This window comes from Solanum pennellii, chromosome 11 (assembly GCF_001406875.1).
Source record: "Solanum pennellii chromosome 11, SPENNV200".
Taxonomy (NCBI): Eukaryota; Viridiplantae; Streptophyta; class Magnoliopsida; order Solanales; family Solanaceae; genus Solanum; species Solanum pennellii.
The window spans coordinates 44,853,884-44,880,381 of record NC_028647.1 but is presented as its reverse complement, the minus strand read 5'-3'; the positions used below and the strand labels follow the sequence as shown (position 1 = coordinate 44,880,381).

Here is a 26,498-nt window from a genome sequence, read left to right as displayed (position 1 = left end):
ATGTGTTCCCTGCATACCTTCCTGGTATGCCACCATATAGGGATATTGACTTTTGCATTGATCTTGAACCGGGTACTCGCCCCATTTCTATACCCCCTTATAGAATGGCTCCCGCTGAGTTAAGAGAGTTAAAGGCTCAACTTCAAGAATTGTTAGGAAAAGGCTTCATTAGACCAAGTGCATCTCCTTGGGGTGCTCCAGTTTTGTTTGTGAAGAGGAAGGATGGGAGCTTTCGGATGTGCATAGACTACAGACAACTGAATAAGGTAACAGTTAAGAACAAGTATCCTCTTCCTCGCATTGATGATTTGTTTGATCAGCTACAAGGTGCTTGTACCTTCTCAAAAATCGATTTGAGATCCGGTTACCATCAATTGAAAATACGGGCAACGGATGTACCGAAGACTGCTTTTCGGACCAGGTATGGGCATTATGAGTTCTTAGTAATGTCTTTTGGGCTTACGAATGCCCCTGCTACTTTTATGAGCTTGATGAATGGGATTTTTAAGCCATATCTGGATCTCTTTGTTATCGTATTTATTGATGATATACTGATATACTCCAAGAGTAAGAAGGAACATGAGGAGCATTTGAGAATTGTATTGGAGTTGTTGAGGAAGAAAAGGCTTTATGCCAAATTCTCCAAGTGTGAGTTTTGGCTAGATTCAGTGTCCTTCTTGGGGCACGTGGTTTCTAAGGAGGGAGTGATGGTGGATCCTTCTAAGATTGAGACAGTGAAGAATTGGGTAAGACCTACTAATGTGTAAGAATAAGGAGCTTTGTTGGTTTAGCTAGCTATTACCGTCGATTTGTCAAGGGATTCTCTTGCATTGCTTCCCAATTGACGAACTTGACTAAGAAGAATGTTCCATTTGTATGGTCAGATGAATGTGAGGAAAGCTTTCAGAAGCTCAAGACCTTGTTGACTACTGCACCAATTCTTACCCTGCCAGTGGAAGGTAAGAATTTTATTGTTTATTGTGATGCATCCTATTCTGGTTTGGGTGCGGTGTTAATGCAAGAGAAGAATGTAATTGCTTATGCTTCAAGACAATTAAAGGTGCACGAACGTAATTACCCGACCCATGATTTGGAGTTGGTCGCGGTAGTGTTTGCATTAAAGCAATGGAGGCACTATCTGTATGGGGTTAAGTGTGAAGTCTATACGGATCATCGTAGCCTACAGTATGTCTTTACTCAGAAAGATTTGAATTTGAGACAGAGGAGATGGATGGAACTACTGAAGGACTACGATATCACTATCCTGTATCATCCGGGAAAAGCTAATGTTGTGGCAGATGCTTTAAGTAGAAAGGCAGGAAGCATGGGAAGTCTAGCTCACTTGCAAGTTTCTAGACGCCCATTGGCTAGAGAGGTTCAGACTCTGGCTAATGACTTTATGAGGTTAGAAGTAAATGAGAAGGGAGGATTTTTGGCCTGTGTGGAGGCAAGATCTTCCTTTCTTGACAAGATTAAGGGAAAACAGTTTACTGATGAGAAACTGATCCGGATCCGAGATAAGGTGTTGCGAGGAGAGGCTAAAGAAGCAAAAATCGATGAGGAAGGTGTTTTGAGAATTAAGGGAAGGGTATGTGTACCCCGCGTCGATGATTTGATCAACACTATTCTTACAGAGGCTCATAGTTCAAGGTATTCTATACATCCTGGTGCAACCAAGATGTATCGTGACCTAAAGCAACATTTTTGGTGGAGTAGAATGAAGCGTGACATTGTTGAGTTTGTCGCCAAATGTCCAAATTGTCAGCAAGTAAAGTATGAACACACCAGAGGCCTGGAGGAACACTTAAGAGAATGCCCATTCCGGAATGGAAGTGGGAGAGAATTGCAATGGATTTCGTGGTTGGTCTTCCAAAGACATTGGGAAAGTTCGATTCTATTTGGGTAATTGTGGACAGATTAACTAAGTCTGCTCACTTCATTCCGGTCAAGGTGACCTACAATGCAGAGAAGTTAGCCAAACTCTATATCTCCGAAATTGTTCGATTGCATGGAGTTCCACTCTCCATCATATCATATAGAGGTACGCAGTTTACTTCTAAGTTTTGGAAAACATTGCATGCGGAATTGGGTACTAGGTTGGACCTTAGTACCGCGTTCCATCCTCAGACTGATGGTCAGTCTGAGCGAACGATTCAAGTGTTGGAGGATATGCTTCGTGCATGTGTGATAGAATTTGGTGGCCATTGGGATAGCTTCTTACTTTTAGCAGAGTTCTCCTACAACAATAGCTATCACTCAAGCATTGGTATGGCCCTATTTGAGGCACTGTATGGGAGGATATGTAGATCTCCCATTGGTTGGTTTGATGCATTTGAGGTTAGACCTTGGGGTACTGACCTTATGAGGGAATCGTTAGATAAAGTGAAATGTATTCAAGAAAAGCTTTTAGCGGCTCAAAGTAGGCAGAAGGAATATGCGGATCGAAAGGTTAGAGACTTGGAGTTTATGGAGGGTGAGCAAGTCTTGCTGAAGGTTTCGCCCATGAAAGGGGTGATGCGGTTTGGTAAAAGAGGTAAGCTAAGCCCAAGGTATATTGGACCATTTGAAGTACTTAAGCGAGTAGGGGAGGTGGCTTATGAATTAGCCTTGCCTCCAGGGCTGTCAGGAGTGCATCCGGTATTTCATGTGTCTATGTTGAAAAGATACCATGGGGATGGAAACTACATCATTCGTTGGGATTCAGTTCTGCTCAATGAGAATTTGTCTTATGAGGAGGAGCCTGTTGCTAATTTAGATAGAGAAGTCCGCAAGCTGAGGTCAAGGGAGATTGCATCCGTCAAGGTTCAATGGAAGAATCGACCGGTTGAAGAGTCCACTTGGGAGAAGGAGGCTGATATGCAAGAAAGATACCCACACCTATTAACAGATTCAGGTACTCCTTTTTGCCCTTGTTTTTCTTCTTGTGATCGTTCGAGGACGAACGATGGGTAAATTGGTATCTATTGTAACGACCTGTTTAGTCGTTTTGAGCAGCAGATTTTTATTCTGGAAAAAACTGGCTGAGTCGACGGATCCCACGACGGACCGTCGAGGGGTTCTCGTTCCAAAACACATAGAATTCTGAAATTTGGGTACTGAAATCGACTCTCTGAACTTCGTGACGAAATGGCAGGACGGACCGTCACAGGCGTGACGGGCCGTCACAGACCCTTAAGTGAAAGTTAGTCTCTGAACTCCGTGACGGAAGCAGCAGGACGGACCGTCGCAGGCACGACGGGCCGTCATAGGCTGCGTAAACCCTGACTGGGTCGGATTTCTGTTAAATATTTTAAGGGGCGTTTTGGACTATTCCTGCTTATAATTATAAAGTTAGTGGTTTAATATTAATAATTCAATTACTTAGGGGTTAAAGGAGATAACCTTGAGTTAATTAGTGGGTTACTTTGTCATCTTCTATACTTAATTATATGTTAATTAGGGTAAAAGAAAAAGGGTTTGAATAAGAAAAATAGAAAGAACAAGAGAGGGAGAACGATCGAGAGAAGAGGGAAACGAAGAGGATAGCAAAGATTTTGAGGATTTCTTGCTTGATCACGAAATCTTCGGTGGAGGTAGGTTATGGTTTATGCTATTCGTAGTAAACTCTTAATAGCGAATGATATGTGTTGGATAGTATTGTAAAGTCTTCTATATGCTTAATTGTGTGCTTGCATGATGTGATTATGTAATTGTAATGAATTAGCATGATGAGGCTATTGAATCTTAAATCCCAAATTTACTGTGTTAATGATGATGCCTTGGTATAAAAGAAGGCTTGATGAACTAAAGAATGAGAATGATGATGCCTTGGTATAAAAGAAGGCTTGATGAATTAAAGTAATGAGATTAGAGGATCGGGTGTCACGTTCCGACACCAGGATAGTAATAGAGGATCGGGTGTCACGTTCCGACACCAGAATAGTATATGGATCGGGTGCCACGTTTCGGTACCAGGATAGTATATGGATCGGAGTGTCACGTTCCGACACCAGGATAATATATGGATCGGGTGCCACGTTCCGGTACCAGGATAGTATATGGATCAGAGTGTCACGTTCCGACACCAGGATAGTAGTAGTGGAGCGGAGTGTCACGTACCGACACAAGAGGAATAAAGATAATGAAATCTTGAATTATGATAATATACTAAATTTTAAAGAACTAATTCCCAAATGAGTATGATGGGGAGGCGTGAGTCCTCATTGATGTGCTTGGTGTTGTGACCAAGGGTTATGGTAATTGTAAATGCCGCAGGTTAAGAATATTAGTTGATTTTATGTTATTATCTTATATATACTGTTTTCTATTTTGAGTTGGCCGATGATACCTACTCAGTACTTATGTTTTGTATTGACCCCTACTTGTATGTTTCTTTCATTGTTATTTGTGGAGTGCAGCAAACGTACCGTCGTCTTCAACTCAACCGCAACTCTAGCCAGTCTTCATTACACCGGATTTCAGGGTGAGCTAATGCTTCTAGCTTGGACTGGATCTTCCTTTTCATGTCTTGATGCCTCGAAATTCCGGCATGGACTAGCTTTTACTTATTTTAGGTTTCTTAGATACTCTTAGTTTTAGTAATTTGAGGATAGATGTTCTTGTGATGATGACTTCCAGATTTTGGGGAATAATAGATGTTGTGTTTTTAGAAGTTATTGAATTGATTTTCATTAATGAGTTTAAGTCTTCCGCATTGTATTTTGTTCATTATGTTTGAAATGTTGGGGTTAGATTGGTTGGTTTGCTCACATAGTAGAATAAGTGTGGGTTCCACTCGCGGCTCGGTTTTGGGTCGTGACATTAAATATTTAGGATAATTACGATATTGCCCTTAGCCTGGAAAAAGACTATGAATAATTTACACCTAGACCCTCCAAACATAAGATTTCCCTTTTTTAAGTCCGGTAAAGAACTCATCCGGGCAAATCTTCATATTCAGGAGCCCTAAATGGCTGGACAAACCTTTCCTAGATCAACTAACTGCCCAAGATAGTTGTCTTTGCCGTTGCAAGGGTTCAGAGGCTTGTTTCTACGCGCATTAATCCACGTGAACCCGGTCTAATCGTAGGCATTCTAGACACATTAAGCATTACTTAACTTATACATTTTTAGGGTTTGTACAAAGTAGTACAAAGTGGTGAGTTTCATAGGAGTATTGAACATCGAAGGGCAACAAAGAAATGCTTGGCTCAGTACCTTGCCACAGACGGTGATAAGGCAGATTGGGTTATGGAACCCAAAGGGTTGATAAAAAAAGGCCACCCTGACTGTTGCTGCCAAGTTCTTCTGGCTGCTACTACGACACAATTTGTCGCCCACTCAAGCTGATAATTTGGTCACGCGGGACAGGGCAGTGTTGGTAGCAGCCCTAAGAGAGGGATTAGAGATTGATTTTGCGTGGCTACTTATTCCAGTTATCCCTGAGAGGGCTTTCAAGACCTCCACCACGTATCCCTTCGCATGTTAGATCTTCCAGCTTTGTAGGGAGGCCTGGGTACCCATTTGCCAATGTGACACACTACATCACCCGGGAGGGACAGTTGATATAGGTCTCATTGATGTGAGGCCAAAATACACATTTTTATCATTATTTACCTCACATTTATTATTTATATTTGTCCGTCTTGAACATAAGTTTTATGGATAGTTCAAAATTGTGTATTTAATTTGTAGGATTAATTTGGTGGAAAAATGAAAAAAATTGGAGCTAAACCAAATTAAAGATGAAAGATTAAAGAAGGAAATCAAGCAGGCAGCTTAATGGATTAAATTAAAAAAAATAATATATTATATATAAGATGCATATTTCTGCAATTGTTAATTGCAAAAGTAAAGCTGCCACGTGGCATTCCCTTAATGCATTGGCCAATCCATTCACGCAGTACTACATGCGAAAAAAAAGAAAAAACAGTACTACAATTCTTTTTGGTTTTGGGTTGCTAGTCTGTTTGGACTAAATTATTTTATTTAGAGTTTTCTACATCTATAAATAGGGCATGGAAAATTATTATTTAGTGGAGGCCAAGAAACATGATACAAGACATAATATAAATTTCTTCTAGCTTTGGAATTTTGTAAGAGCCGTCATGGAGGCCGGAGAATTTTCGTTTATTCTTTCTTCTCCTTTATTATTTATTTGTATTCGAGATTAATAGAAAATATAGTTTAGCTATTGTTCTTAACTTTTAATGGTTAACACAAACATATTTATTTTAGTAAATTTTTATTGTGTTTTTTGAGATAATAAGTAGCTAAGCTCCACACCTACGTTTGTCGGAACCATGAGCAATTAATAAAGTATGAAAGTAATTAAGTGATTCTCAAATAGGTTATTGTATGTATTGATATTCTTTCGCTTAGAAGTCTTTTTTAACGAGTGCACGCGTTAGAACTCGTCTTGTTGCTACTTGCCGGACCAAGGAGTTAGTTAGTAAGTAAAGAGTTATCAACAAAGATTAAGTGAGATACTGTCTAACAAAGCTAGTGTCGATTGGTGCGAAGTAATAACTAAGTCATACATCGATTATGATGCTTAATATGAAGTAAAGGTAACGGTTAGTAAATTATACACACGTAGCCGGACCAAGGTACGGGATAAAATTCTCTAGATGCCAGAAGAAAGATTTAGAGATAGATAACTTATAACTTTGCATGCATAACACTAGGGAAGAACTGTTATTACTAGGATTACTGCATTATGAGTTTATGGGGAACACATTCCTAGTTATTTTTTTTAATTTGGATATAAATAAATACTTAGTTCAAAGCTATTTTTTATTGTTTTTATTTTTATTTCAATTTAACCCCCCTCCCCCATTTTTATATAACGCCTATGAAGTTAAATATTTTCTATTGATAATATTCTTTCATATTCTCTGTAGGATCAACCCCGACTCATAGTTAGGGAAATATATTGTACACGATTGTTTATATTTCTTTTAAAGAAATATATTTGAATGTTATCAAGAATAGCGCCGCTGCCGGAGAATATGACTTAGAAATTGTCTTTAATATTTATTTTAACTTGTATTATTTTTGTTTCTTAGCATTAGTTTTAAATTTTTTATTATTATTATCATTGAGTCATCTGACCCTATAGAAGAGTGTATGGAGGAAAATATTTTCTATAATCTTGAATTTATTATTCCAACATCGAAAAATTACATTCCTCATTTAGGATCTAAGAAGTGCATAATGTGATATTTGTTGTTTGGGACCTTTATTTTTGTACCACCATCCATTGAGCGTATTAGAACAATTAATTCAAAAGTGGGGTGCAATTCATATTCCAAAGTGGAAAAAAAATTAGTAAAATCGCTAGTGTCGTGCAGCGACGTTAAATTAAGCACTTATTGGAGCCGACCTAATTAGTAGTGTAACTTATTTTTACTTTATTTTTTTAAATTTTATTATTATTTATTTTATTTTATTAGTATCACTTTTTTATGTTTTTTTTTTTGCAGATTAGGAGAAGTCTGAGTACACAAAAAAGGGAAATGAGCATGTTTGATCTTATATGTGGGCTGACAACCCTTGATATAAATTTAGATAACGTGTTACTAGCTAGGCCTAAAGGCCTCAGGGTGTTTTCATAACCCTTGTTTTATATTTTATTTAATGCTTTGGGGACATACCATCTTTTTAAGTGTGGGGTGGAGGAATGAATTACTATTTTTTACTGTTTTATTGAGGGTTTTTTTAGGATGGGTTCCTTGCCTTTTGTTTTCGGTTCTTTTCTGAGGATAGTCCCTTTAAAGTGAGTGTCTTTTATAATTTATTTTAGGAATTTTTTTAATTATTATTTTTGGTGAGAAAAGAGAAGACCCTTTTGATTAATCTGATACTATTTACGCCTATTTTAATGTAGTACTTTCTTGTGAGTGCTTGATTACTAGTGGAATTGCAAACCTTTTGACATCTAGGTTCATAGTTGGTACATTGTATATAGCTTATTTTAATTTATACTTTTAGGATCTTGTCTCTCTTAAAAGTGGAACTGATCCATCTTTATTGATAATTGTACCGTGTGTGGTGAGAATTTGTTAATTCTATGTTTTGCATCATAGTCTAGAACATGCCCTACATGTTATTGAAGCGAAATAAAAAAAGTGTTGCCTTGTTTAGAAGATGATAATAGGCTTTCTTTGATTTGTCTTACAAATTTTAGCCTCTTCAGATATTTTACCACTAGTTAGCCCTTTTGAGCTTGTAGCCTTTTGTTAGTTGCCATATTTTTCCATTGACTATTTTGTTGAATCCCTAGTTTTTGCACCTTGCTTCCTTGAACATCATAACATAGACTTATTTTAATTATCAATTCTGACAAAAAAAATAATGGATGAGTGAAAAGGTAATCAATGATAGATACAAAGTGCTTAAAAATCCTCTTTTAAAGAATGTGATATAATTTTTTTTGGAATGTGACATAAAAATAAAAAAGAGAAAAAGAAAAAAAAAGTTACCTTGATGATGGCCCTGGTCCTTCCAAGGACATCATGCACCTTAACTCATGTAAAATACACAAGTTGAGGGTGACTATTGTGAAGGAAAATAAAATAATAATTATAAAATAATGACTTAAACATTCTTGTAATGATCAGAATTACTTGTGAAATAATTGTCGAAGAGAGTGCTGAAAATAAAGAGAAGAAAATATGGGTGATGAAGTCTAAAAATTTCAAACTGCTTAAGAAAGTGGAAGTCACTATTATATAGTTTTCTTACCCGTCTGTTATCGTATATAAAAACCCATTAAAGTCCTATTTGATTCCATTAAAACATGATTAATTAGTGGAGATATACATAATGGGCAAGCATATGGTTCTTTGTGCATACATGTGAATTTTATTTGTGAGTGTGAGAGTTGTTCTTGATATGAAGTCCTTCATTTATATTAAATATTTTGAATTGAGTGTGTTTACTATTTTTTTTGTGATGACACTTGGTTCATGATTGATGGATGCTGTTATTAACTTTCTTTGATGAGAGTAAGTGAGCAAGCTTAAATCTGATGAGTTCAAACTCCTTCCTTGGTTAGGAGGTTAGAGGTTTGTTGTTTATTTGAATGTCTTGCATAATAATTGAGAAGTCTGCTTGATATTTTGAAGTTGTTATATGGCCTAGTCGTTTGTAGTAACCAAAGTGATAAGATTGCTAACATGATTTTATTAGATGAGCTTTAATTGTTGCTCGAGGACGAGCAAATTTTTAAGTGTGGGGTGTTGATGTGAGCCCAAAATACACATATTTATCATTATTTACCTCACATTTATTATTTATATTTGTCCATTTTGAGCATAAATTTTATGTATTGTACTAAATTGCGTATTTTATTTGTAGGATTAATTTGGTAGAAAAATAAAGATGTTTCGACCTAAAACAAATTAAAGATGAGAGATTAAAGAAGGAAATCAACGAGGCACCTTAATGGATTAAAGTGAATAAAAAATATATTATATATAAGATGAATATTTGTGCAATTGTGAATTGCAAAAGTAAAGCTGCCACATGGCATTCCCTTAATGCACTAGCCAATTTGTTCACGCGACACTACACGCGAAAAAAAGGGGATTGTGGTGAATTTTTGTTGTATTGGAATTGGAGATTATTGCCTTGAAGGCAACATATGAGAAATTACTTGTTGATTTTGAATTGTGAACTTGATGTTGATCCACTTGAAAGGTGGAGGTGTTTACTTAATGTATATATCTATTGTATTATATGTGTGTGAGATCTCTATGAATGTGTTATGCCTAGAATGAAATGGACCTATAAATGAAGAATGAATGAATGTGGAATAGGAGATGGATGCACATCGTAAGTTGAGGCGGAGTATCTAATAATGATTTCTACATCCCTTCCAAATGAATGAAAGGTGGGGTTTGAGATGGATGCTCATCCGTAAGTAGAGGCGAAGTGTCATAATTTGTTTTGACTCAATTATTTTATTTAGACTTTTCTTGATCTATAAATAGGGCTTGGAAATTTATTATAGTGGAGGCGAAGAAACAAGATACAAGATATAATATAAATTTTCTTCTAACTTTGGAGCTTTGTAAGAGACGTCGTGGAGGCCGGAGAATTGTCATTTATTCTTTCTTCTCGGTTATTATTTATTTGTATTCGTGATTAATAAAAGAATAGTTTAGATATTGTTCTTAACTTTATATGATTAACACAAAAATATTTATTTTAATAAACTTTGATTGTGTTTTTGAGATAATGATTAGCTAAGCTCCACAATTAGGTTTGTGGAAACCATGTCGTAATTAAGCAATATTCAAATAGGTTATTGCGTGTGTTGATAATTATTTCGCTTAGAAGTCTTTTTAACAAGTGCACGCCTTAGAACTCGTCTTGTTGCTACTTGCCGGACCAAAGAGTTAGGTAATATGAAAAGAATTATCAACATAGATTTATTGGGAAACTATCTAATAGGCTAGTGTCGAGTGATGCAAAGTAATAATTAAGTCATACATTGATTATGATGCTTAATATGAAGTATAGGTAAGGGTTAGTAAATTATACAAACGTAGCCGGACCAAGGTACAGAGTGAAATTCTCTAAATGTTGGACCAAGGATTTAGCGATACATAACTTATCACTTTGCATGCACAACACAAGGGATGAAATGCTATTAGAAAAATTACCACGTTATGAGCTTATGGGGAACACATTCCTAGTTATTTTTTTTTTAATTTGGATATAAATAAATACTTAGTTCAAATCTCATTTTTGTCCACAAATATCCCAAGTACAACACATGCTCAAAGAATTACTCTTTTCGGGCTAATGCAAACTCATATCAAACATTGCAAGATAATCCTCCGTATGACATGGATGCCTTACTTTTTTATGTAGTACAACCTTTTTACTTCATAAATATCACAAACTTCAAGGCCTATTTAACAACATCTACTCGCACTCACAAGTGAAACTCTTACTTTCCTCAATATGTCATATATTTGTCCCTAGTGTATCTTAACTTTCACATTGTACTTATCAAGGAATCAAGAGGTGTTTCATTTGGTTGTAATGTTGGCTTTAGGTAATGGAAGGATTTTTTGGAATTGATTATACTGACTACTCCTCCCTAATTCACATGTTATCATACAACACGCACCATCCTTCAACTATTATTTTCATCTAATACACCTTTTATGACTAATTACCCTTTCTTGCTCCATATTTGCCCTTTTATTCTTATTATATTATTATTATTATTATTATTATTATTATTATTATTATTATTATTATTATTATTATTATTACTACTACTACTACTACTACTACTATTATTATTATTATTATTGTTACTATTATTATTATTATTATCATTATTATTATTATCATCATTATCATTATTACGGAAAAGATTCAAAAATACCCCTAAACTAATCGAAATATTTCATATATACCCTTGAACATTATTTCGACTCAAAACTACCCATCCGGTCATACTATTTGGTGAAAAGTACCCTTCTTATTAAAGAAATTTGTTAAATTCCACGTGGGTGCCACATTGCATGCGAATAGGATTCCACTGCCACGTAGACTAAATAGAAAGGGTCAAAATACCCTTAAACTATCCGAAATAGCTCATATTTACCCTTAAACTATATTTCGGCTTAAAACACTCCCTTGCCTTCAAACTATTGAATCAAAAGTACCTTTCTTATCAACAGAAGTTGTTAAATGCCATATGGAGGCCACATTGCATGCCAACAAGGTTCCACTGCCATATAGACTAAATCCCTAAATTCTAATTACTTCCCCCCTCATTTCATTATTTCAGAAATTATATAGTCACCTGTTCTCCCTTATTTCGCGGCTATGGTTTCATACTTTTCCTTTTGGCTGGGTTTCGAATGTGGATATTCATACTTGTAGTCTAGAAAATATTTTTTTCTGATTTTATTATGTTTACAATTTCAAAGCATGATAGTTAGGATTTCACAATTTTCCCCTAATTTCGCAACTAGGCTTCGTAGATTTCTTCGGGGCTAAGTTTCAAAGTGAATATTCATGTTGTAGGTTAGTAAATATTATTTCTTATTTTATTGCGTTTATAGTTTCAAAGAATGATAGTTAGAATTTCACGATTACAAAGTGTGATAGTTAGAATTTCACAACTTTCCCGTCATTTCGCAACCAAGGTTTCATTACTTTCTTCGAAGCAGAGTTTCAAAGTGGATTTTCGTGGTTCTAAACACAATAAAATAAGAAAAATCTTAATAGCCTATAACCACGAATATCCACTTTGAAATCCAGCGACAAAGAAAACTGTGAAACCTTAGCCGCGAAATGAGGGAGAAGGGGTGAAATTGTTTCTGGAAAATAATGAAATGAGGGGAAATGAGTAATTAAGATTTAGGGATTTAGTCAATGTGGCACATGTGAAATTTAACAACTTTCGCCGATACGAAGGTCACTTTTGACGCAATAGTTTGACGGAAAGGGTAGTTTTGAGCCGAAATATAGTTCAAGGATAAATATGAGCTATTTCGGATAGATTAAGGGTACTTTAGACTCTTTTCCTTTTAGTTTATGTGGTAGTGGAAATCAATTGGGGTTCCATGTGGCATTCACGTGGCATCGACATGGCATTTAACAATTTTCGTTAATTAGAAGGGCACTTTTGACCCAATAGCTTGACGGGAAGGGTAGCTTTGAGCCAAAATATAGTTTAAGGGTACATATGAGTTATTTCAGATACTTTAAGGGTATTTTTGACCCTTTTCCATTATTATTATTATTATTATTATTATTATTATTATTATTATTATTATTATTATTATTATTATTATTATTATTATTATTATTATTATTATTATTATTATTATTATTATTATTATTATTATTATTATTATTATTATTATTATTATTATTATTATTATTATTATTATTATTATTATTATTATTATTATTATTATTATTATTATTATTATTATTATTATTATTATTATTATTATTATTATTATTATTATTATTATTATTATTATTATTATTATTATTATTATTATTATTATTATTATTATTATTATTATTATTATTATTATTATTATTATTATTATTATTATTATTATTATTATTATTATTATGCTTTCGCACTAGCCACCCAAACTCTAGATTTTCATCCGGATAAGGTGCACATTATCCTTGGTAGAATCAGGACCAATGTTTCTAGCATTATCCAAGATTAGACACCCTCAATTTTAGTTGAGGTGCACATTGTCACTAAGGACTAGGGCCAAATTATGATTTTCTTTTCCCACACAATATAACAATTCTCCTATTTGATTCAACCATATTTTTCGACCCCTCTTTTTAACATATTGCATTAAGGATCTTAAAAGGATCAAACTACGTGATATCAAAAAAAAATGGGTTTCGGCTTATCATGTGGCTTATAAAAATGAATAAAGTTAAAGGATCAATGGGGCTTCACAAAGGGATAATTACAGGGTAGGTATACAATTAGAGTTAAGAATTGGCTATTCCTAAGAATTGCCTCAATCACATTCCTCAAGTCCTATTAGCTACTCATTCAACACACAGAAAGCACGTTTTAGATATCAAGTCAAGACAAAACAAATAAATTCTCACCATACATGGCCTCATGACACATATACCGATATATAACTAACAAGCTCGTACAACTTGCATTGAGGTATTACTACACAATTAAGCCCATATTGCAACAATTCAGTCAAACTTAAGAGCATATTCTAATTATAAGGTCAACAATTCATTGCATTTGTTTCAAGTATAACTACCCATGAAGTTTTGATAAGTTGTCGGGATATAGCTTCAAAAGACCAAGGTTTGTTTTGTTCATCCTACTCGTCTATGTGAATAACTTTCCCTTAAGACGGTTGTCATACATCTATCATTGGGAACTGTCACTCATACAACAACTCTAAGACTCCCTAAAGCAATAAAATAATCCTATACAGTTTAAAGGGACAATCCTCAGTAAAAGTACCGAAAACAAACTCTTAGGAACCCAAAATCAACATAACTAAATAAAGACTAGACTTGATAAAGCGGTAAACAACTATATACATATAAAATATAACCCCACCCCACACTTATAAAATAAGCAATGTCCTTAGTTCAAAAATAAAACAAAGTGAAAGGGTAGGAGTACTCCCTGAAGTCTCTAGGCCTCGCCGCCGCCTTGGTTGAAAACCATTTAGGCATTCGCCTCATCTCCGGCGTCATCATCCTCCTCATCATCCATGGCCTCATCAGCACTTGTCTCATCATCATCTACCAACTTAGAAAATGCCGGACCAGTCTTGCATAAGAATGCAACACTATCTATCAAGGGAATGCGCTATGCAAAACTATCCATCTCATCATCAGTAACTGGGCGGCCCCCTTATGCGTAGTTGCAACTCAGCCATCCCAAACATGTGTGTCATGACGCTATCATCACGAGCTTGCCTATCAGGAGTCTATAAAACAAGCCCATGAGATGTGTCTAGCGCCTTTGTGCACGTGACATCCACCAACTTACTCATCAACTCTTGATGCCCGTCAACAGTCATATCGAACTCCTCTTCTTAGAAGCATGACTCCTAAAAAATCGAGTTATTGACCCCCCATAACAAAATTGTCACCTCAAGTTATTCCTAAATTTCATCATATTTTGGCGCAAAATTGCCCCCACATTAATTGACATCCCCTTCGTCAACATGTATAATAATACCATCCTATCCGGGTCACGTCATTCATGTTTTTAGCGTGAAGTAACACACTACACACTATCTTCAACATTACCTGAGCAACTTGATCAAATTTGGCAAAGTGGAGGGTGTTATGCCTCCCCGTATCCTTACTTCTCTCCCACCTAACGTTTGAATCAACCCCACATAAAGTGTGTCGGCAAAAATTTTTGTTCCAACTTAGGGGCTTCCTCGGTTGGTGGTTTTGGAGGAGTACTCAACTTGCGATCTAATTTCTCCACTAGAGTTTTGCGAGTTTCTACAAGAGCTAGGTTTAAACATGATTCCATCTTTTGAGATTCAATATCCCCCTCTAACTCATGAATCCCTAACACTTTCAGTAATGGATCTTTAGGCATAAGTACATGTGAATCTATTATGTGATCAATCACAGTAATCTTCATAAACAGAAGGCAGTTTAAAAGCACGGTAGACTTCAAACACTTCAACCTTATGATGTGCAATCATGGTTAGTTGGTCATCTGCTACATCAATCAGTGCCTTACCCGTCGCCAAGAAAGGTCGTCCCAAGATGAATGGAATTTTAGAGTCGAGTACAAAATCTAAAACCACAAAATCTACAGGACAGATCAAGGACCCTACTTACACTAAGACATCTTCTATCACCCCCTCTGGCAATGGATCTATCAGCGAGTTGGAAAATAACAGTGGTTCTTTTCGGAGTACCCAACTCAAGTGTTTGGTATAAAGATAAGGGCATCAGATCTACACTGGCCCCTAGATTGCACAACACCCGGGCATAAACACTTTTCCCAATAGTGATTTGCACAGTAAAGCTACCCGGATCTTGAACTGCACTCCTCAGTAAGTGTTACATTTTCATAATTTGTGAGCCTCCTCTTGCTTGCTACAATGTCCTTCACGTATTTAGCATACTTCGGGATACTCAACAAAATGTCAACCAAAGGTATATTAATATTAACTTGTTTAAGGTGTGAGGAAAACATACTGAAGCATTCATCTTCATTATACTTCTTTAGACTTTGTGGAAACAGAGGCGGCAACCTCTTTTGAGGAACGGGTTCCTCAATATTGGAGTTTTTACTCTCTCTTCCACTTTCTTTTCGTTGATATATACCTCATTGTCTGCCTTTTTTGGAGCTAATTCCTCTAATTGAAGCTCACTTCTAAAACTTAAAGCATGAAGTTGCATTGTATTGGGCTCGGTATCACCATGTAGCCCACTGGGGACGCAAGCTCAAAGAATTTTCCACTTTCGTAACTTCTCTTAACTCATTTGAGACATTTGGATATTTCTAATGTTCTCATCCTTTATATCTATTCTAGTATTCAACTTGTTTCTCATTTAAAATTAGAGCTTTTGAAATAGTTCTTCATTGGTCATCCCACCTTTTGGTACACTTGGGTTTACACTTTGGTTGTGATTTTAGTATTGTTGCCCAGCCGCTTGGTTACGGTATTGATTTTCACCTTGTGCCTGATTATGAATTTGGTTTCCACCCCAAGAGAAGTAAGGATGGTCTCTCCAACTATGATTGTAACTATTGCCATAATTTTGTTGGCCTTGGCCCCTTTACACATTCCCTACATAGTTCACAGAATCCGGGTTGCCTCACATTGCTCAGTTTCATGGGTTCCACTACCACATACCCCACACCATTGTACTATTTGTTGCACCACATTTATCAATGCTTGATTTAGAGTCAATTTCTTAAATTATATGGTCATTCTATGTTGCATGACATCTATATTTGTATGTAAAGCAATGGCTTGGTCTACATCTAAAACCTTGCAGCCTTTTGGGTTGTGGTTTGATAAGTATTTCTTTCATACCCTTGGTTCCCTTCCGACAGTTTATCAAGAAAGTCAAAGAATGCTTCACTTGTTATGGATAGGACTTGTACATCTGCTGCACTATTGAGAAGAGAATGAGTATTATACTCTAAACCCTCAAAGAAAGCGTGAAATAGTACCTCATTAGTCTGCATATGGTGTGGACAAGCATTTAGCATTTGTTTGAAGCGTGCCTAAGCTTAATACATATATTCCTCATTCTTTTGGACAAAGTTTGTTATTTCACCTCAAAGCTTGGAAGTTTTCCTAGATGGATATAATTAACTCAAGAACTTCTTTGTGAGACCATCCAAAGTGGTGATGGAGTTTGATGGTTTAGAATCTAACTAGTGTCTTCCAGCTCCAAACAATGAATATGGCAATTATTTTAGTCTCACATAATCCAATGAGACCCCAAGTGGAATGTAGGTATCTGTGACCTCCATGAAGATCCTAATGTTGAGTTCAGAATCATCATGGGGGAGACCAGTGAAATGCCCATTTGTGTAAAGAATATGCACCATATTTATCTTTGATTCAAACCTCCCCCTCGTGGAGGTATTCTAATACTTGATACAAAATTAGCAGTAAGTGGGACTGCCAAATCTCTCACTGGTTTTGCTAGAAGGATAGGAACATGAGGGGGTATTTCTTGGTGATCAACATTCTCAGGATTGTTTGGAAACCTTGGGTTATTCACATCTTCTGGGTTATTTTGCTGATCATCACACAAATTACCCGGGCTTCCTAACCCTAATTCATTTTGATTCATCTTTGTTAGCAGATGAAGAACTCATTCAGGTTCGTTGTAAGGTTCAACAATATCTCCCTTCTGAGCTAGACCTGAAAGTCAAATACTTACAATAAGAAAAGCCAAGATTAAGTATTTAGTACCTGAATATTCTAATTGTAGACCTAAGAGAATTCAATATAAAAGAATTTCTAAGTCCCGACAGTGGCGCCAAAAACTTGTTGCTCCCCAGTATACACAAAAGTGTATGTGGTCGCGCAAGTAATATAGTTTCTTTTGAAATGAGTTATCGTTCCCAAGGGACTTATGATAAACTTATATCCGCACTTAATTATACAACTAAAAAGAGAAGTAACAACTTCGTAGGTTGGATGTTTTGTGATTAACTAAACGTATTATGGATTGAATTTAAAGTAAACAATGGTGATTGACTTGGATGTAATATTTCAGGCAAGATTAAAAGTAATTCCAGAACTACAGCATTAACGAATGTCATGCATCATAATATCATCTTAGAACTAACTTCAGTTGTCAAATTACTTATTTATAGGGTTAATAGTATGGATCCGGGTTAACCATATCTCGTCACCTACTCCACTTAGCTATCTAATTACATCGTTGAACGAGGATAAATAAACTAATTAGCGAACATTTATATTACATCCTATTTTGTAAACAAGCAAGGTGTTTGTCTTTTGGGTGTCACTCCTGAGCACTAATTGCCTCAAGTTAATGGGCTGACCAAGATCTCTATACTCTTTGGTCTATCTAACCTCTCCTACAGTCAATTCGAGATTAGACACTAAATTTATTCCTAGATTTCCAGTCAAAAAATAGTAAACCAAAAGAATATAAAAGTAATTTGAATTGACAATCAAAGATTACTTCATAAAGCTTTAAATATTCAATAATCGATTCATAGTTGCAACCCTAAAATTAGACCGTTTAGATAATCATACTCATACTATTCAAGAAAAGATAATTGTTCATAAAAAATTCGCAAAACAAAAGAGTTAAGATGATTACAAACTTGATTCTTGCCCTTGCATACTAAACAAAGATCGGACCCCAATAATGGCATCCCTTAGATCTATGAGTCTAGGAGTACACACAAGAGTACACTTGGGGCAGCACGCCTAAGTGCATCTGGCACTCTGCACATTGAGGCGTGGGGCTCCAGCATCGCGCATGGAAATTATCTCTGCCAATAGGATTTTGGTGCAGAGCACCTCAACTATGACTCTGAGCGACAAGCCCTGGCGCACCGCGCCTGATAGTGCGCCTCGCCTAGGTGCTTCAACACTTAGTCATTTTCACGTCCGTCTCTTCTCCTTGTTTTTTTCTTCGTTCCAGCTTTAATTTCTCCGGGTGTTCCTGAAATCACTAATCATGTGTAAGTGCTTAATCAACACAACCAACCTCAACATAAAGCTAGTAACTAAAGATAGTCCTCAATTAGTACTAAAATGTGGGCAATTATCAACTAGTTAGACATATAAATATGCCTAAAATCATTGAACTCCATTTTCACAAAATCACCTCGAGCATACACCTTAAAAACCGAAGGATAAGTAAGCAAGCGTTGTTGTACTTGTTAATTGTTCAACATTTCAATGAAGAGATGAATTGCATATTATCGAGTTGAACTCTCTGAGAATCCTCTAATAATAGTATTCCAAGTGAAAACATTTGGAATTTCTATGCGAGTGAAAACCAAGTTTGCATAATGATGTCACCATAGGTGAATACTTGGCTGAAAAAAGCAAGGACGCGGCTAGCTGCTATTTTATCCTTGATTAAACCACTTTTTACGAGATGAGCATGAATCTTTTTTAGGTCAGTCGTAGTGGTACATTTGGTTTCTAACATATGAAGATAAGGTTGATTTATGATGTACTTAGATATGGAAGTTGATGACTTGATGACATCTCTATTTTTGTTTTTTTAATGTCTCAGGAAGTGGAAATTTGTCAAGAATGTGTAGAAAAGCAATTTTTTGTTAATTGTGAGAAGCAGCTCCCAATTGGCACAATAGATAAGGTATGTAGGGCATATATATTCTCAACTCGATCACTTTAGCATTAGGTTTATTTAAGGTCATTCACACCTTTCCTTATTTTATATTGTGAAAATAGTCAAAACTACCCTTCAATGTATTTTATTGATTAAATATGCCCTTACTATTAAAACAAAGTTATTTTTACCCCTGTTGTTATCAAACTTGTCATATGTACCCCTCTTTTAACAAAAACCCCAAATAAGAAATAAAATTCTGATAAACCTCAGTTTCTTTAGCAATATTAAAAGGACCCAACCAAATTCTTTTCTGCTAAATGGGTCTGTAATCTCAATAACAATTTTCCTAATTTTCTTTTTCGATCCATAGGAGGCAACACTAAATCATTACATTCATGAATCTGAGGTCTGAAAATCCACTATTAATGTCGGTTTGAAGTTTTCTTTTTTGAACATTAGGGGAGGAGGCCATTTAAAAGAAAATTGATAAAAATCCAATGGGTTTTTGGTTAAAAAGATTGAATATTTATCTCTTTTTTTAAAAAATAATCTCATGAACAATAATCTTTGGTCCTTTTTCCTGAAGATGATTCTGCTGCATATGGGTCTAAAAATTTTAATCTAATTTTTCTATGGATTTCAATTACTACATAAAGAAAGAAGGGCATGTTTACAGTGATGCTATTGCGGCTAGTGGTAGATTCTTATGAAGATATTTGCCTTGTTCTATTAAAGATATATTATGTTAAAGTAAGAAAACTTTATAGACAAAATCATAAATTCACAAGAAAATATGTTGTTGGTAATGTATTTTTATTCAGGAAGGAAGAAAATGAAGAAATTGGTTTTGGGATTTAATTTATAGGTTTTGTGGGTTAAATTTGAATTTGGGTCGAAAAGATGAAATTGAATAATTTTGGTCAATTTGGGTCTTTCCGTCCAACTGAGGGGTACATATGACATGTTTGGGAACGGTAGGGGTAAAAATAACTTTGTTTTAACGGTAAGGGCATAATAAACCAATAAAACAAAATTTGAGGAGTATTTTGACCTTTTTCCCTTAATTTTATATATATTGCTATGGTATCAATGTCGTTGCTTCAGTCCTTCAATGAGACCTCCATGATACTATCACAATATATCTATATATTATAATGGGAATAAAGTAAAATATACCCTCGAACTTTAAGAGAATGGTATGTATATACCCTTACCGTCATACTTTCAGATCATATATACCCTTTGATCAAACGGTCTGACACATGGCACCATCTCAATAACTTGCCTTATTTTTTTATTTTTTTAAATCCAAATTTAAAAACCCACACAATTATATACTTACCAACTTAAAGACCCCAATTAATGAACCAAAGTGAGAGTAACAAATGTTTCAAGGAATCTCCTAATTCAAGCTTCTCTGCGTGAGTCTCTACTACCTTTCATACTCCATTTAAAAACTCTGGATTCCCCCACCTTCACTGCACTCACATCCAAAGTTATGGGTTTCAAAATATTAATAATTTATTAAATTGCAAAATTGAAATTGAATAACCTACGTCAGAGTTGGATTTGGAGGTAAAGTTGGTGAACCCAGATGGAATAATGTTTGGAGATGATGAAAGTAATATTTTATTGGAAAATTACAATTCTAGATGAACTCTGAATGTCTCTGAGTTTCTCTCCAATGGCTCCTATTTCTATGTGAATCGCATCTTCGTTCTTGTTAATAAACTCTGCTTTATTGGGTAATTACCCATGAATATCCTAAACATAGTGGAATATATACAAAGTTTTTATATTAATTTAACGGTTTAAGTTTTGTTGCTTTGCATAATTATAGTCGTTGTGAAGATGGTTGTAGATAATATAAACAATTTAAAGTTTATGGGACAATCGAATTGATTTCGTATTTGTCTTATTAATTTTCTGGGTTATACTTTGATATTATGAAGTTGTAAGGTTGTTGATTTGGTGAGTTTTCTGATAAATACTTTGTTGGAAGGATTGCAGAAGTTTGTGGCAACCCAAATCCAAAATGGGTGGGTTATGATTTGGGTTGTAAAGTGGGTAAGAATATAATTGTGTGGGTTTTTAAATTTGGATTTTAAAAAATAAATAAAAATTGGGCAAGTTATTGAGATGGTGCCACGTGCCAGATTGTTTGATTAAAGGGTATACATGATCCGAAAGTATGACGGTAGGGGTATATACGTTCTTAAAGTATAACGTAAGGTATATACATACTATTTTTTAAAGTATGAGTGTATATTTGACCTTTTTCCTATTATAATTAGAGTTTGATTTGGTCACAATAATTTATCCATATAATATCCATATATTATGTCTAATTTAATTCTTCAGTGACACCTCTATCATACCATCCAATATATAAATAGGCTTAATAATAATTGTTAATCATAGTTTCTAGCTTTATTTATTGGCAGGACTTTAAGTATTCTCCAAGATTCTTTCACGTATTTGGAAATTAAAATTTTGAGCATATGCTCCTCCTTTAATTTCTTTTATAGTTTAGTGTTTTGATAATTGTCACGCCCTGAGCTAAACACTAAACGTGAACATGGAACCTAGATTCATGAGTGACCTCAAGCTAACTCTGTTATCATAACATAAGCATACTATGATTAAAAATGGATGTAGAAGCTTAAGACATAAGATAAATTGACAGGATGGAGAAAACCCATAAACTAAACTAAATATGAAAATCTGAGAGTATTGTTTAAAAAAAAAAGAGATATCAAACTCATGTTCTAAGCTGGACCTAACTATGTCCTAAAATAAAACCTCAACTCACTAGAAGTGTTGGGACATCCCCAATTAAGTCTAGCAAAACTGAAACTAAAGTCTAAAAATACTTAAAAGATACTCTTGAATATTATCCTCGAAGAATGAGGACTCACCAATGATCCTGGTGAGATCGGGAATCAATCTATGCGCGATTTGATTACGGAGAACCTGAACCTACATCACGAGAAGATTTAGCACAGAGTATGCGTTAGCACATGAAAGGTATCGAGCATGTAGGATAGAGTAAAGCTGAATAAAACATGTAACAGAACAAGCAATAAAACAATTATATAATCCAAACATGATATTGATGAGCAAACACTTGATGACATCTCTGTTTTTGTTGTTTTGATGTCCAAGGAAGTGGAAAAATTATCAAGAATGTGTAGAAAGAGAGCAATTTGTTTAAGTATGAAAAGAGATGGCATATTAGATAAGGCATGTAGGGCCTATTTGTTCTCGACTCAGTCACTTCATTAGTATCTCATGCCCCATACCGGCAATATAGTAGAAAACTTTGTTTTAGACTAGTAAGAATGTAGGAAAATTATATAATTAGATTACAACAAGAAATTACTAGAATCACTAGCTTATTTATTAAAAAATCAAAATTAGTAAAAAAAAAATGTATTTTATATACTCCTTTTTCTTTTTTCTCATTTATTTATTTTCCTCTTTTTTCCCTCAACTCTGCCTCAGATGACCCATCTTGTGGCAAAAATAACAATATATTGGCCATATCAATATTTTTAACACCACATTTTCTTATCTTCTTAAATTGAGATTTACCCTTTTTATTTGACTTATCAAATCCCTTGTTCTTCTAGAATTCCTTGTTCTTCTCCTTAATATTATAAATCTAAGCAAATTCCACTAGACTAGCTTGTTCAATTTTTTTAGAGGTGTCACGATGCTCATCTTTCAGAACAAGATGGTGTCGAATGTCTTAAAAACTTGATAGTTTCGTTATGGTTGTATGAATTTTCACATATTTCCAACTAGAAAGAGGAGATCTTATAACACTAGAACTTGTTAGAAAGATTATACGATTTAGGGTGTAATCTTGAAGCATCAAAATGTGATAGATCCAGACAAAATTTCTTAAAGCTAGCATATTTGGATTGGCTAGAGCATTTTATATGTACATGGTATTGAAATTAAATTAATCGCCAAACCTATCGTATCACTATCATTTCATGTTGTTTCATTTCAAACTTGATCATGCCACTTAAGTGTCACATGATATAAAAATTGGTCATGTGAAAGACTTACATTGGAAAAAGAATAATCCTTAGTGGATCATTTTAGAGATATATGGAGAATTTCTTGGAACTTTATAAATATATTGCTTAGAATTAGAATGAAGTAAAAATAAGTCAAAAGATGATATTTTGGTATAGTAAAATATAATGAAATCAACAAGAATTTATATTTTATTCTATGACAATATAAAATTTGTCATTTAACTAAAATCTACTTATTTGTTATTGCTCATATTAATCACCTAAAATTGAAAATAAACAACATTTTATAAGAACTATAAGCTAGTTCATTTGAAACATAAAAGGCCCTTGCAATCTTCTAGTTACATAGAAAATTCTAGAATGAGGGCATATTTGTAATATTTAGAAACTTATATAACAATTATTATTCATGAATGGGTTGTTAATTGTCGCACACCTTTTCACCTGTATGACTAACTTAATTCTCTTTTAAATATTGTCACATTTCCAAAGAGTGCTTAATTCAAGCCCTTTATATTGCAGGATCTGGAATTATATAGTCCTCAATCTGTGTATAAGGACTTGATCTCCACAACTATTAATAATTCACAACTCCACAACTTCCATATTCTCCTATATATCTACGATTAGTTCTCAATAAACTATAGGAATGTAGTCTCTTATCTATTAATAATTATATGACATCACATCTACACTTTATCGAGACATAATCGTAAATAGAAGGATATGAAAGTTGCGGATTATGATGGATAGGCGATTAGTAGGTTTTTGAGTGTGGTCTAACTTTTCAATACATACTTTGAACATGTAAACAGCTTTAATTGAATGAAACTATTGCCTTTTCCTTATCGTTGTTTGAAGTATCCAATTTGTACTATTGTAAGAGTAATTGATGAAGTTATGTTACAAGTATTATAAACTGAAATAACATTCATCCAGACTGTATAGAGCCTCCAAACATAGTAAGTGTTTTTCACCACAATGATTGCAAACAAAGTTATTTGTTTTTCCAGATGATGAAATACTTCGACTCTTTTGTGTATCACATTGAACCACCATGGCTGAACTTTCAAGGACTAGTCTAGAACTTCCCATGATTAGTGTTTGTTGTGCTTCTCTACATACGTACGCATAACAACTTTCCAAATCAAATTTTGGATCTTTTCGCAAAATCTCACAACGAACTTGATCAAATTCCAAATCAAGTCCACTTAGAAATATTTGAACTTGAAGCATAGCAACCACATAATATAATTGTACAATCCCTTCCACTGATCTCTCTTGTGAAGCTGTCCAATGGTCAATTTCCTGAAAAATTGCAATGAGTTCGTTAGAATAGGTAGACAAAGGTCGAATATTATGCTTGGTGGTGAAAGATTGTTGATTCAGTTCAATGGATCCATGATATAATGTTTTTGAAGTAGCTTCCCATATGTCTTGAGTGATTGCCAAGCGAAAAAAAATCTTTGCTTCAGATGAGGGATTATTGAATCAATAAGAGAACTCCAACTTTGTGAATTTTGGTGATACATGTGCCATACGATGGTCAGTTGGTGATGGTTTGGTCAATTTGCCAATAAATTATAATTCCTTTCACCAAGAACTATCCAGTGGGAAAAGCAGAATTTTCCTGTTGGACTATGATTTTCGATGCAAGGTTATTCGATTGGGTTACGGAAGTGGATGGAACAACATGATTCAAGTCTGATACCATGTTGAACAAGATCATAGACTTACATACAGAAAATCTTTTTTAGGTTGAATAAACATAAAAAAAAGCAGCTACTAAATATAATTAAAATAGAACTTCCTAGAATTGCAGTCTCTTGTCGTCAATAGAAACAAACTTTATGAAGTTACTACTAGCCAAGTAACCACAATATTGATGAACATTCATTGGATTCAAATGCCCATCAACAATCATCTAACCATTTACCGTCACTTGAACCTATGAGGACAACTAAGATACTTCATACTACCTTGAAAGAATACAACTACACATTAACAACTTTCTTTCCCTACATCTAACACCCCTGATCCACAACATTCCATCACTTCATTCATATTTAATCATGACCATGTTTGTTTAGTGTTGCGTCTAGGAGTACAACCAAGTGTACATGGTCACTCAACTAGAACAACAATTTTTTCGAGTCAAATTATCGAACCAAAAGGGCTTCATAATTTTGATCGTCATCAAATAATGTTCAAGGATCATAAAAGTGCTTACCAAAATGAAAGTGTAGAAGAAAATCCCTAGAGATAGTCAGCAAAATTGCTCAAAGTGTGTTCTCCCATTTTTCAAAAATTGAATGATAATGAAATAACACAGTTGAGCTATTTATAGTCTAAAATAAAACCATGTGGTGAAAAATTGGCGTCCAGTTCCGCATCATGGACCTGTTCCCTCGCTGCATATTGTGAACAAATTGATCCACTCTGCGATGCCTTATTGCGCACTCCACTGTTAAGCTAAATCATTTTTCATGTGTTGGCTCAATCTCCGTGATGCGGAGTTGCTCCCTCACAATGTATTTTTTAAGCTTCTTGGTCATTCTCTATAACAACTTTGACTTGATGTATTCTCCGACATTTTGCATGGTGTCTTTTTCTTTGCTTTTCATCCTGAAACATATATTCATATTGATTACAGGAGACACAATGAATGGACTCTAAATTTCAGTTGAGATTAGAAATTTGCAAGCTTGGGTATATGTATGGGATAGATTGCTTATTAGGTGCATAAGTACGCCTAAGATCATTTACCACTTGTCTATCGATTGGCAACATTTATTGAAGAACATATTATATGAGTGTGACCTGATTCTTGTGAAGAAGAAATCTTGTGTCCTTCTCGACAAATGGCACTGACTCAAAAATTTGAAGCCTTAGTACACAAGTATATGACCTAAGGGAAAAAATGTTATTGGATATATGTGGGTGTACAAAATTTTCCAGCAATCACCTTGTCCTCTCTGAAGTACTCTTGTTTCAAAATCTCCCATGCTTGTTTGGAGGTTTTGGCGGTTGATATGTGAGGGAAAATATCATCATGAAGAGCGTGTTTGATCATGAAAAGAGCTTTCGAATCTCTTTTTCATTGTTTTCTCAGATGGTTTGCATTCCCTTCCAAAATTC

At 34.8% G+C, this 26,498-nt stretch overlaps 1 pseudogene; it reads right to left on the bottom strand.

The window, feature by feature from the left end:
* The window catches only part of LOC107003859, a 78,386-nt pseudogene extending 55,938 nt beyond the window's left edge, over positions 1 to 22,448 (bottom strand).
* Between the last annotated feature and the right edge of the window lie 4,050 nt (positions 22,449 to 26,498).